Raw genomic sequence first — 14,500 nt, 5'->3', positions numbered from 1 at the left:
ATAATTAGTTTAAAATCACGGTTTGCTATAAATAGCGAAAGTATGTATGCTTAAAGTTTGAATCCAAAAGCGCTATCCCTAGCGTATGCATGTATGCTTGACTCCAAGCAAGTAATCAAAGTGTACGGAAGCATGTATCAAGTAGCCAAGTATGAACCTGAGAAACATATAGAAAATTGTCAACGAAAAACGTTGGTGAAATCATAGATGTAGTAATAAACGTTATTTTTGAATCACGAGATTTAGTATTTCCATAAAATTGATCATCCAAAAGTTGCATTCCAAAAATAGGTTCGCGAGCACCCAATTATCAATGCTTAACATTCCTTCCATAGAACCCCATGACAATAGTGTTAGAACATACACTGTTTCTCAAAAATATATTTCATTCGTAAACGGTAGCAAACCGTTTGAATGAGGGTTTGTCAAACCCATATGGATCCATACAACATAAGTTCTCGCTTACACCCGGCAAGTGTAACTAATGATAATCGAATTGAGGATTTTTGTTCTAACTCGTTGTGGAATGTTTGTTTCCTTGTACTTGTGTTTAAAGTATCAAAGTAAGTAGTACAAAATGTAACAAAGTATATGTTTCTCAGTCCACGATTTAAAAGTATAAAAAGTTGTTGAAAAGGTGGGACTATGATCTCACCTCGAGAGCACGAGTATAAATGTACTTCACAAAGTAAACGTGTGCATGAAAGTTGCTTAGCCTTGACCTAAACAAGTAAGTTGTATCAATTTAACCGGTTACGACATAAGGTCGGGCGAAATGTGTTCAATTAGTCCTATGGCTCGTTACGACTCGAATATAAAGCATGTGAATAACGTTGTCAAGTTTCATGCAAGATATAAGTATAAAAGCATGTTAGGACGATTGCATAAGTGTTTGGTTAAGTTTGAATAAAAGTCAAACTTGGTCAAAGTCAAAGTCAAAGTCAACGGAGTCGGGTTGGGTATCCGACAATTTTTCCATGATGAGAAAGTATATATAAGCATGTTGGCCAAGTTTCATGTTAACCGGAGTTACGAGTAAGCGGGGATGAAAACGTGAAAATCAGAAGAATTTGGGACAGACCAAAATGGCGCGCCGCTCCATTTATGGCATGCCGCTCCATTTAACTGATCAGCAAGTCTGGCAGTTTTCACACTCAAGCATGAATCCAACTTCAAACAATCATAACTTGTGAACCGTAAACATTCAAAACACGTATCTTATATCGTTGGAAAGGTATTTTGACAAGGAATACAACTAACCACTTTTCATCAAGCAAAAATATCATTTAAAATAACCGAAAACTCGTCAAGTGATCATTAAATGTTCAAAATCATCTTTTCAAGTTTACAAAATGCATTTCTTGACTCGGGAATCCAATTCACACATATGATATGCCGTTTTGAAGGTAATGAAACATACATTACAACTAAACACTTACTAACAACATTTCCTAGCATTCAACGCATCAAAAGTTCGTTTTAAGTCTATCAAACCCTAACCAAAATTCACAAAAATCAATAATCATGTGTTTGAAGTTTTCTTAATCAACCAACACATCAAAACGAAGCTAGTGATACTAGTAATACAATTAAAACATGAACTTTAATAATTTAACAATATTAACTCATCCAAAATTAAAGATTAAGCACACCCATTTTCAAGTTCATGCTAGTTACTCCAAAACAACAAATCGAGCAAACAAAACATATATTCATGTTATACACGAGCCATAGACACTAACTAACACCCTTTCAAGTCAAAAACACGAATTTAGAGAAATCTAGAGTTTTAGAAATGTTACCCAAACGAGATGAAATTGGTACCAAAATGTAGAGGATGAAGAGAGGATCACGAAAATGTAATTTGTTTTGATGTTTGCTTCTCCAATCGGATTTAGATGATGATTTTGTGAGTTGGGTGTTTAAGTTCCAAAAATGGAAGTAGAGAAGAGAGAAAGAGGAGGTGGGAGATGAATGAAATGAATGGATGAGAAAGGTGGGTTGACTAGTTGACCTAGTAAACTAGTTTACCTACTTGACAACTTCGGTCCCTCAAGTTTCAAAGCGGGTGCGTGAATTAACCGAACGAATATTTTCAAAAGCGCTAGAGTAAACGAGTGATGTTATAATTAATTAACAGGAATATTATGAATGTTAGTCAACGGAAACTACGAATTTAAATAACGAAAGATATTATTTAAAAAAAAAAGACAGTGTTAAAAATAAATTTAACGGAAAAACGCGGGATGTTACATTACCTACACCTTAAAAGAAATTTCGTCCCGAAATTTAGTTGGAAGTAGTAGTTGTTGTTTCTTCTTCGAAACCTCGCGTTGCAAATTCTATGAATAAGTGAAGATACTTCCTTGGGAATTTCAACGAACTTTGACAGTCGGAGTTTTACGTTGTTTTAAAGTTTGGTTTCATGATTCAAAATTTCAACCGGTCCTCCTAGGAAGGGAAATTTGTCATTGATAGTAAGCTCATCGAAAAGGATAACAAGTTCTTGTTTTGCAAGACACGCCTTAAGTTTGATACGTGGAATGTAGGATGAACGGAGACTCAAATGAGTCGGAAAATCTAAACGGCTAGTAACGGGTCCAAAACGCCCCAAGATTTTAAAAGGATCAAAATATCGCGGATTTAGCTTTCTACGTTTCCCGAAATGGATTACACCTTTCTAAGGTGCGGCTTTTAACGTTACGCGGTTACCCACTTGGAATTTGAAAGGTTTACGTCTAACATCGGCGTAGCTCTTTTGGCGACTACGAGTTGTGTTGGGTCTTTCTTGGATTTGAAAAATTTCTCGGGTGTTTCATGAATGAGTTCAGGTTCGGTGGTTTGCTTGTCACCTACTTCGGTTCAACAATTAAGAAAATGACAATTTCGGCGATATGAGTTTTCAAAAAGTGTGGCGTAAATACTTCGGATGAAAATTATTGTAGTAAGAGGATTCGGCTAAAGGCAAATACTTTTCTCAAGTAAATTTGAAGTCGATAACGTGAACTCGTATGATGGTTTCCAAGGTTTGAATCGTATGTTTGTTTGGTCCTTCGGGTTGTGGTTGATGTGTTGTACTTAGGTCTAAACGTGGTCCCGAGGCTTTTTGTAAGGCACTCCAAAATCTAGAAGTGAAACGAGGATCTTGATCCAAAACGAAGTACATTTCTGTAAGGTATATTAGAACAAGTTTGTTAGGACCTGAAAACGTTTGTTGGAACAAGTTTCTGTTTCTCAAGAATTTCGCGCCGCGAAAGATTTATCGGGTTTCGAAAACGTTTGTTAGGACTATTCACCCTCGTGGTGAATACTAGTATAACGTGAAGAGTCTCTCTCTCCATTGAGAGTTTAGAATAATGATTTCCTTATACGGAAATACGAGTGTAAGGCGAGAGAAGTTTCCGCCTCGATGTGAGCATAAAGAGTATATTGTAGTTCGTCGATAAAATTGCGCGAAAACGAGATAGTATACACGCGTAAGATATGTTTGAAGTCGAAGGAATTTGTCATTCATTCGGAAGCATATATATGATTCGACAATAATCGAAGGTGTGTCCCTGGTATGGTTGTTATTAGTATTCTCGGAGTTTTCGGATGTTCAAACAAGAAAAATAAAGTCATGTACATGGCACATGGTGGTGATTAGGTTGATCGAGTCCAACCACCATCACGTGTCATTAGAACTTTGGTATGACCTACCATAATATAACCACGTTGATCGAGTGTCGTTATATTACGCTAACTCATACCTCCATTCCCACATCACTCCATAGATTCAAGTTCGTGTAATCGTGAAGATTTAAAATGAACAAAGTGTAACGACGTCTCTAAAGTGACTAGTATTAATCGAAAGAATTAGAGCAACTCTAAAGAAGCATTCCCCGAGGGAAGTGTATAAATGATTGTTCACGTCAATGCGGTTCAAATCAAACGATAATGTATTTCGGTGCGAGAAGTGTAACGAATCATGATAACGAATAGTACACAACCGTAGTGTTAAGTATTGATGACGATACTCACCTGGAGTAGTGATGGTAGTAACAAGAAGTGGTAGATAGTAAGGAGCACCGGTGTGACACCGATAGTAAGTTGAAACGGTGGCGAATAACAATCTGGGAGACAGAGTTCCCAAACAAGTATGACTAATGAAGTCGCCGTCATCCTTACGCGTATGAATCTTGAATTTAATTGTGTTACCAGAAAGTGGCAGAATACGGATTCGTATGACAAAAGTTTGGTACCATTAAGAAGTTTGCCTAAGAATGATTCAAGTATAATGCACAATTAGTCAAGTAAGTGCTATCTATAGCAAAGGTATGTCAGAATGCAATGGCTAACTATCCGGTTGTAGTCTAGATTCACTAATGCGTCCTAATGACTCTGTCAGACACACTAATGCACATCCTAGTTCCCTACAACCAATGCTCTGATACAATCTGTAGCGACCCGACAAAATCGTCATTGACGGCACCGCTACTTAGGTCCCGTCGCATGGTCATAGTCTCTATATGAGACGCGTTTGACCAAAATTATGTCGCATTCATTTGAAATGTACAAAACTTACAAAGTATAGTTTACCAAACAGATCGACAACAAGTTTAAGTTTACAAAAGTTATGAAGTGTAAATGAAACAACTTGCGATATAATTATTTTAAAATCACGGTTTTCTATAAATAGCAAAAGTATGTATGCTTAAAGTTTGAATCTAAAAGCGCTATCCCCAGCGTATGCATGTATGCTTGACTCCAAGCAAGTAATCAAAGTGTGCGGAAGCATGTATCAAGTAGCCAAGTATGAACCTGAGAAATATATATAAAACTGTCAACGAAAAACCTTGGTGAAGTCGTAGATGTAGTAATAAACGTTATTTTTGAATCACAAGATTTAGTATTTCCATAAAATTGATCATCCAAAAGTTGCATTCCAAAAATAGGTTCGCGAGCACCCAATTATCAATGTTTAACATTCCTTCCATAGAACCCCATCACAATAGTGTTAGAACATACAATGTTTCTAGAAAATATATTTTATTCGTAAACGGTAGCGAACCGTTTGAATGAGGGTTTGTCAAACCCATATGGATCCATACAACATAAGTTCTCGCTTACACCCGGAAAGTGTAACTAATGATAATCGAATTGAGGATTTTTGTTCTAACTCGCTGTGGAATGTTTGTTTCCTTGTACTTGTGTTCAAAGTATCAAAGTAAGTAGTACAAAATGTAACAAAGTATATGTTTCTCAGCCCACGATTTAAAAGTATAAAAAGTTGTTGAAAAGGTGGGACTATGATCTCACCTCGAGTGCACGAGTATAAATGTACTTCACAAAGTAAACGTGTGCATGAAAGTTGCTTAGCCTTGACCTAAACAAGTAAGTTGTATCAATTTAACCGGTTACGACATAAGGTCGGGCGAAATGTGTTCAATTAGTCCTATGGCTCGTTACGACTCGAATATATAGCATGTGAATCACGTTGTCAAGTTTCATGCAAGATATAAGTATAAAAGCACGTTAGGATGATTTCATAAGTGTTTGGTTAAGTTTGAATAAAAGTCAAACTTGGTCAAAGTCAAAGTCAACGGGATCGGGTCGGGTATCCGACAATTTTTCCATGATGAGAAAGTATATATAAGCATGTTGGCCAAGTTTCATGTTAACCGGAGTTACGAGTAAGCGGGGGTGAAAACGTGAAAATCAAAAGAATTTGGGACAGACCAAAATGGCGCGCCGCTCCATTTAACTGATCAGCAAGTCTGACAGTTTTCACACTCAAGCACGAATCCAACTTCAAACAATCATAACTTGTGAACCGTAAACATTCAAAACACGTATCTTATATCGTTAGAAAGGTATTTTGACAAGGAATACAACTAACCACTTTTCATCAAGCAAAAATATCATTTACAATAACCGAAAGCTCGTCAAGTGATCATTAAATGTTCAAAATCATCGTTTCAAGTTTACAAAATGCATTTCTTGACTCGGGAATCCAATTCACACATATGATATGCCGTTTTGAAGGTAATGAAACATACATTACAACTAAACACTTACTAACAACATTTCCTAGCATTCAACGCATCAAAAGTTCGTTTTAAGTCTATCAAACCCTAACCAAAATTCACAAAAATCAATAATCATGTGTTTGAAGTTTTCTTAATCAACCAACGCATCAAAACGAAGCTAGTGATACTAGTAACACAATTAAAACATGAACTTTAACAATTTAACAATATTAACTCATCCAAAATCAAAGATTAAGCACACCCATAACAAATCAAGCAAACAAAACATATATTCATGTTATACACGAGCCATAGACACTAACTAACACCCTTTCAAGTCAAAAACACGAATTTAGAGAAATCTAGAGTTTTAGAAATGTTACCCAAACGAGATGAAATTGGTACCAAAATGTAGAGAATGAAGAGAGGATCACGAAAATGTATTTTGTTTTGATGTTTGCTTCTCCAATCGGATTTAGATGACGATTTTGTGAGTTGGGTGTTTAAGTTCCAAAAATGGAAGTAGAGAAGAGAGAAAGGTGGGTTGACTAGTTGACCTAGTCAACTAGTTTGCCCACTTGACAACTTTGGTCCCTCAAATTTCAAAGCGGGTGCGTGAATTAACCGAACGAATATTTTCAAAAGCGCTAGAGTAAACGAGTGATGTTATAATTAATTAACAGGAATATTATGAATGTTAGTCAACGGAAACTACGAATTTAAATAACGAAAGATATTATTTAAAAAAAAAAGACAGTGTTAAAAATAAATTTAACGGAAAAACGCGGGATGTTACAGTATGAACGACGATTCACAGAGTTGTACCTATTGTGTTCAAGAGCGTTCGAAGATGAAGAAGAGAAGATCGACACGTTTATAAAAGGGTTACCAGTAAGGATTCAAGAATATGTGAGTTCACACGAGCCCGCTTCCATACAAAAGGCAAGTCGAAAGGCTCGTAAACTCATAAATCAGATTGAGGGAAGAATTAAAGAGCAGGCGGCCGAAGAAGCCAACACGAAACAACTCAAGAGGAAGTGGGAGGAAAACGGTGACAAGATTCACCAGTACAACAACAATAACAATTACAACCACAATCGCAACAACTATCCCAACAACCGCAACAACAATCGCAACAATAACCGCAATCCTAACAATAACTACAACAAACATCCCAACAACAACAACAACTACAACAATCGTTTCAACAACAATAACAATCCCAACAACAACCTCAATAACAACAACGGCAACAAAAACCAAAAACAGCCATGTCATAGGTGTGAAGAAAATCATCAGGGGTTTTGCACGACATTTTGCAACAGGTGTAAAAGAAATGGTCATAGCGCGACAAAGTGTGAGGTCTACGGACCAAAGTTTAACAGAACTAAAGGAACAAATAGTGTCGGAACAAGTAATGCCGGAACGAATAGTGTCGGAGCAAGTAATACCAACGCTGTTTGTTATAAATGTGGAAAACCAGGCTACATTATTAGAAATTGCCCGAATCAGGGGAATACTAATGGGTAGGGCTGTGGAAGAGTTTTCAATATTAATGCGGTAGAAGCACAGGAAGACCCGGAGCTTGTTACGGGTACGTTTCTTATTGACGATAAATCTGCTTATGTTTTATTTGATTCGAGTGCGGATAGAAGCTATATGACTAGAGAATTTTGTGCTAAATTAAGTTCCCCGTTGATGCCTTTAGATAATAAATTTTTACTCGAATTAGCAAATGGTAAATTAATTTCAGCAGATAATATATGTCAGGATAGAGAAATTAAACTGGGTGATGAAACGTTTAAGATTGATTTAATACCAGTCGAGTTAGGGAGTTTTGATGTAATAATTGGCATGGACTGGTTGAAGAAGGTAAGAGCAGAGGTCGTTTGTTACAAAAATGCGATTCGCATTATGCGTGAAAAAGGAAAACCTTTAATGGTGTACGGAGAAAAGAACAATGCGAAGTTAAATCTTATTAGTAGTTTGAAGGCGCAAAAACTAATAAGAAAAGGTTGTTACGTCATTCTAGCACACGTCGAGGAAGTTAAACCTGAAGAAAAGAACATCAGTGATGCTCCCGTCGCAAAAGAATTTTTCGATGTATTTCCGAAAGAATTACCGGGATTACCCCCACATCGATCCGTTGAATTTCAAATAGACCTTGTACCAGGAGCTGAACCAATAGCTCGTGCTCCATACAGACTCGCACCCAGCGAAATGAAATAATTACAAAGTCAGTTACAGGAACTTTTAGAGCGTGGTTTCATTCGACCAAGTACATCACCGTGGGGAGCTCCTGTTCTGTTTGTCAAGAAGAAAGATGGTACATTCAGGTTGTGTATCGACTACCGAGAGTTGAACAAACTTACCATAAAGAACCGTTACCCATTACCGAGAATCGACGACTTATTTGATCAACTACAAGGCTCGTCGGTTTATTCGAAGATCGATTTACGTTCCGGATATCACCAAATGCGGGTGAAAGAGGATGACATTCCGAAGACTGCTTTTAGGACGCGTTACGGTCATTACGAGTTTATGGTTATGCCGTTTGGATTGACTAACGCACCAGCTGTGTTCATGAACCTCATGAACCGAGTGTGTGGGCCATATCTTGACAAGTTTGTCATTGTTTTCATCGATGGCATACTTATTTACTCGAAGAATGATCAAGAGCACGAAGAACATTTGAGAAAAGTGCTAGAGTTGCTGAGAAAAGAAAAACTGTACGCTAAGTTTTCAGAGTGTGCATTTTGGTTGGAAGAAGTTCAATTCCTCGGTCATATAGTGAACAAAGAAGGTATTCAGGTGGATCCAGCAAAGATTGAAACCGTTGAAAAGTGGGAAACCCCGAAAACTCCGAAACACATACGCCAATTTTTAGGGCTAGCTGGTTATTACAGGAGATTCATCCAAGATTTTTCCAAAATAGCAAAACCCTTGACTGCATTAACGCATAAAGGGAGGAAATTTGAATGGAAGGATGAATAAGAAAAAGCGTTTCAATTGTTGAAGAAAAAGTTAACTACGGCATCTATATTGTCATTACCTGAAGGGAATGATGATTTTGTGATATATTGTGACGCCTCAAAGCAAGGTCTCGGTTGTGTATTACTGCAACGAATGAAAGTAATTGCTTATGCGTCTAGACAATTGAAGATTCACGAGCAGAATTATATGACGCATGATTTGGAATTAGGCGCAGTTGTTTTTGCATTAAAGACTTGGAGGCACTACTTATATGGGGTCAAAAGTATTTTATATACCGACCACAAAAGTCTTCAACATATATTTAATCAGAAACAACTGAACATGAGGCAGCGCAGATGGATTGAATTGTTGAATGATTACGACTTTGAGATTCGTTATCACCCGGGGAAGGCAAATGTGGTAGCCGACGCCAAAGGACAGAGAACCCATTCGAGTAAAAGCTATGAATATAATGATTCACACTAACCTTACTACTCAAATAAAGGAGGCGCAACAAGGAGTTTTAAAAGAGGGAAATTTAAAGGATGAAATACCCAAAGGATAGGAGAAACATCTTAATATTCGGGAAGACGGAACCCGGTATAGGGCTGAAAGGATTTGGGTACCAAAATTTGGTAAGCTCATAAAACCAGATACTCAATAAATCCTGGAACGGGGAAGATGTACAAGGCTCTCAAAAAACATTTTTGGTGGCCGGGTATGAAAGCCGATGTTGCTAAATACGTAGGAGAATGTTTGACATGTTCTAAGGTCAAAGTTGAGCATCAGAAACCATCAGGTCTACTTCAACAACCCGAAATCCCGGAATGGAAATAGGAAAACATTACCATGGATTTCATCACTAAATTGCCAAGGACTGCAAGTGGTTTTGATACTATTTGGGTAATAGTTGATCGTCTCACCAAATCAGCACATTTCCTGCCGATAAGAGAAGATGACAAGATGGAGAAGTTAGCACGACTGTATTTGAAGGAAGTCATCTCCAGACATGGAATACCAATCTCTATTATCTCTGATAGGGATGGCAGATTTATTTCAAGATTCTGGCAGACATTACAGCAAGCATTAGGAACTCGTCTAGACATGAGTACTGCCTATCATCCACAAACTGATGGGCAGAGCGAAAGGACGATACAAATGCTTGAAGACATGCTACGAGCATGTGTTATTGATTTCGGAAACAGTTGGGATCTACATCTACCGTTAGCAGAATTTTCCTACAACAACAGCTACCATTCAAGCATTGAGATGGCACCGTTTGAAGCACTTTATGGTAGAAAGTGAAGGTCTCTGATTTGTTGAAGTGAAGTGGGGGATAGACAGATTACTGGTCCATATAATACAAGAAACTACCGAGAAGATCATCCAAATTCAACAACGGTTGAAAACTGCCCAAAGTCGACAAAAGAGCTACGCCAACATTAAAAGAAAAGATATAGAATTTGAAATTAGAGAGATGGTCATGCTTAAGGTTGCACCTTAGAAAGGCGTTGTTCGATTTGGTAAACGTGGGAAATTAAATCCAAGGTATATAGGACCATTCAAGATTATTGATCGTGTCGGACCAGTAGCTTACCGACTTGAATTACCACAACAACTCGCGGCTGTACATAATACTTTCCACGTCTCAAATTTGAAGAAATGTTTTGCTAAAGAAAACCCACTATTCTGTTAGACGAAATCCAAATCAACGAAAAACTTTAATTCGTCGAAGAACCCGTCGAAAGTAATGGATCGTGAGGTTAAAAGACTTAAGCAAAACAAGATCCCAATTGTTAAAGTTCAATGGAATGCTCGTAGAGGACCCGAGTTCACCTGGGAATGAGAAGATCAAATGAAGAAGAAATACCCGCACTTATTTCTAGAAGATACGTCAACACCTCCAACTGCTTAAAATTTCGAGACGAAATTTATTTAATGGGTAGGTACTGTAGTGACCCGAACTTTTCCATGTTTATATATATTAAATGAAATTGCTATTTACATGATTAAGTGTTTCCAACATGTTAATCAATCAAACTTGTTAAGACTTGATTAATTTAAATAGGTTTCATATAGACAATTGACCACCCAAGTTGACCGGTGATTCACGAACGTTAAAACTTGTAAAAACAATATGATGACATATATATGATGATATATAGTTAACATGATATTATGATAAGTAAGTATCTCATTAGGTATTTTAACAATGAGTTATATACATAAAATTGAGTTTATTGAATTAAGAAATTCGAAACGATATATATAATGATTATCGTTATAACAACGTCTTACTAAATACATATGAATCATATTAAAATATTGATACACTATGTTTAATCATGATAAATGATAAGTAAACATGTCATTAAGTGTATTAACAATGAACTACATATGTAAAAACAAGACTACTAACTTAATGATTTAGAAACGAGACATATATGTAACGATTATCGTTGTAACAACATTTAACTGTATATATATATCATACTAAGATATATTAATAAATCATAATATCATGATAATTTAACATCTCTTTAGATATAATAAACAATGGGTTAACAACATTTAACAAGATCGTTAACCTAAAGGTTTCAAAACAACATTTACATGTAACGACTAACGATGACTTAACGACTCAGTTAAAATGTATATACATGTAGTGTTTTAATATGTATTCATACACTTTTGAAAGAATTTAAGACACTTATCAAAATACTTCTACTTAACAAAAATGCTTACAATTACATCCTCGTTCAGTTTCATCAACAATTCTACTCGTATGCACTCGTATTCGTACTCGTACAATACACAGCTTTTAGATGTATGTACAATTGGTATATACACTCCAATAATCAGCTCTTAGTAGCCCATGTGAGTCACCTAACACATGTGGGAATCATCATTTGGCAACTAGCATGAAATATCTCATAAAATTACAAAAATATTAGTAATCATTCATGACTTATTTACATGTAAACAAAATTACACATCCTTTATATCTAATCCATATACCAACGACCAAAAACACCTACAAACACTTTCATTCTTCAATTTTCTTCATCTAATTGATCTCTCTCAAGTTCTATCTTCAAGTTCTAAGTGTTCTTCATAAATTCTATAAGTTCTAGTTTCATAAAATCAAGAATACTTCCAAGTTTGCTAGCTTACTTCCAATCTTGTAAAGTGATCATCCAACCTCAATAAATCTTTCTTATTTACAGTAAGATATCTTTCTAATACAAATTAATACTCATATTCAAACTTTGATTCAATTTCTATAACTATAACAATCTTATTTCGAGTGGAAATCTTACTTGAACTTGTTTTCGTGTCATGATTCTGCTTCAAGAACTTTCAAGCCATCCAAGGATCCTTTGAAGCTAGATCTATTTTTCTCATTTCCAGTAGATTTATCCACAAAACCTGATGTAGTAATGATGTTCATAACATCATTCGATTCATATATATAAAACTACCTTATTCGAAGGTTTAAACTTGAAATCACTAGAACATAGTTTAGTTAATTCTAAACTTGTTCGCAAACAAAAGTTAATCCTTCTAACTTGAATTTTAAAATCAACTAAGCACATGTTATATATCTATATGATATTCTAACTTAATGATTTAAAACCTGAAAACACGAAAAACACCGTAAAACCGGACATACGCCGTCGTAGTAACACCGCGGGCTGTTTTGGGTTTGATAATTAAAAACTATGATAAACTTTGATTTAAAAGTTGTTCTTCTGGTAAAATAATTTTTCTTATGAACATGAAACAATATCCAAAAATCATGGTTAAACTCAAAGAGGAAGTATGTTTTTCAAAATGGTCATCAAGACGTCGTTCTTTCGACTGAAATGACTACCTCTTACAAAAATGACTTATAACTTATATTTCCGACTATAAACATATACTTTTTCTGTTTAGATTCATAAAATATATTTCAATACGAAACCATATCAATTTGATTCACTCAAAACGGATTTAAAACGAAGAAGTTATGGGTAAAACAAGATTGGATATTTTTTTATTGTTGTAGCTACGGGAAATATTGTAACAATTCTATACAAATCATATCCTAGCTAACTTATATTGTATTATACATGTATTCTAATATATTATGTAATCTTGGAATACTATAGACACGTATGCAAATGTTTTGACATATCATATCGACCCATGTATATATATTATTTGGAACAACCATAGACACTCTATATGCAGTAATGTTTGAGTTAGCTATACAGGGTTGAGGTTGATTCCAAAAATATATATACTTTGAGTTGTGATCTAGCCTGAGACGTGTATACACTGGGTCGTGGATTGATTCAAGATAATATATATCAATTTATTTCTGTACTTCCAACTATGGACAACTAGTTGTAGGTTACTAACGAGGACAGCTGACTTAATAAACTTAAAACATCAAAATGTATTAAAAATGTTGTAAATATATTTTGAACATACTTTGATATATATATATATATATATATATATATATATATATATATATATATATATATATATATATATATATATATATATATATATATATATATATGTATATATTTTTTATAGGTTCGTGAATCGACCAGTGGCCAAGTCTTACTCCCGACGAAGTAAAAATATGTGAAAGTGAGTTATAGTCCCACTTTTAAAATCTAATATTTTGGGATGAGAATACATGCACCTTTATAAATGTTTTATGAAATAGACACAAGTAAATGAAGCTACATTATATGTGTGATGACCCGAAAATTTCTGACCAAATTTAAACTTTATCTTTAAATGATTTAATGTTTTTGATACGATAAGCAAAGTCTGTAAAACCGAATCTCAAAATTTTTGAACTATTCAAGTACCATTCGGTTGTTCTCAACGATTCGCAAACCATTATATGTAAATAGATACATATATATACTATAACTTGAAAACGTAACAAAGTTTTAATTGTTTAATACCGTACATTAAACTTATTGGTTTAAATATTTATTTGAATATATATGATGAGTTGGAATATTAATTGTATGAATAACTTGCGACGTATATTTAAAACGTGTTTATGAATGTTGAAAATATATATTAACTTGGTCATAAAACGATTTGTTATTATATATATATAGATATCAACAAATAGCGAGACAATGATTTATAGAAATAATGACCAAAACACTCGAAAGTTTAAGATACACTTTGAATGATATAGTTTATTGATAATTTAAGACTATATTTTGACAAAGGTACGAGTCACAAAATGTAAATTGCGAGTTTTCTAAGCGTACGAAAATGCGTTCGAGAAACCGGAACCGAGACATAAGTCGAGTGACAACGTACAAGTCATCGGAACGAAAATTACAAGTCAACTATGCATGTGAATTTAATATAATATATAATTAATTATATAAATTAAATATATTATATATATTATATAAAATTATGTCGACAAACAAAAAGTTAAAAGTTTGTGAGCTGGATCAGAGGGCCATGCGATCGCATGGCCTTGAAGCACA

Source organism: Rutidosis leptorrhynchoides, chromosome 7, assembly GCF_046630445.1.
Source record: "Rutidosis leptorrhynchoides isolate AG116_Rl617_1_P2 chromosome 7, CSIRO_AGI_Rlap_v1, whole genome shotgun sequence".
Classification (NCBI taxonomy): domain Eukaryota; kingdom Viridiplantae; phylum Streptophyta; class Magnoliopsida; order Asterales; family Asteraceae; genus Rutidosis; species Rutidosis leptorrhynchoides.
This window is presented reverse-complemented; position numbering follows the sequence as displayed.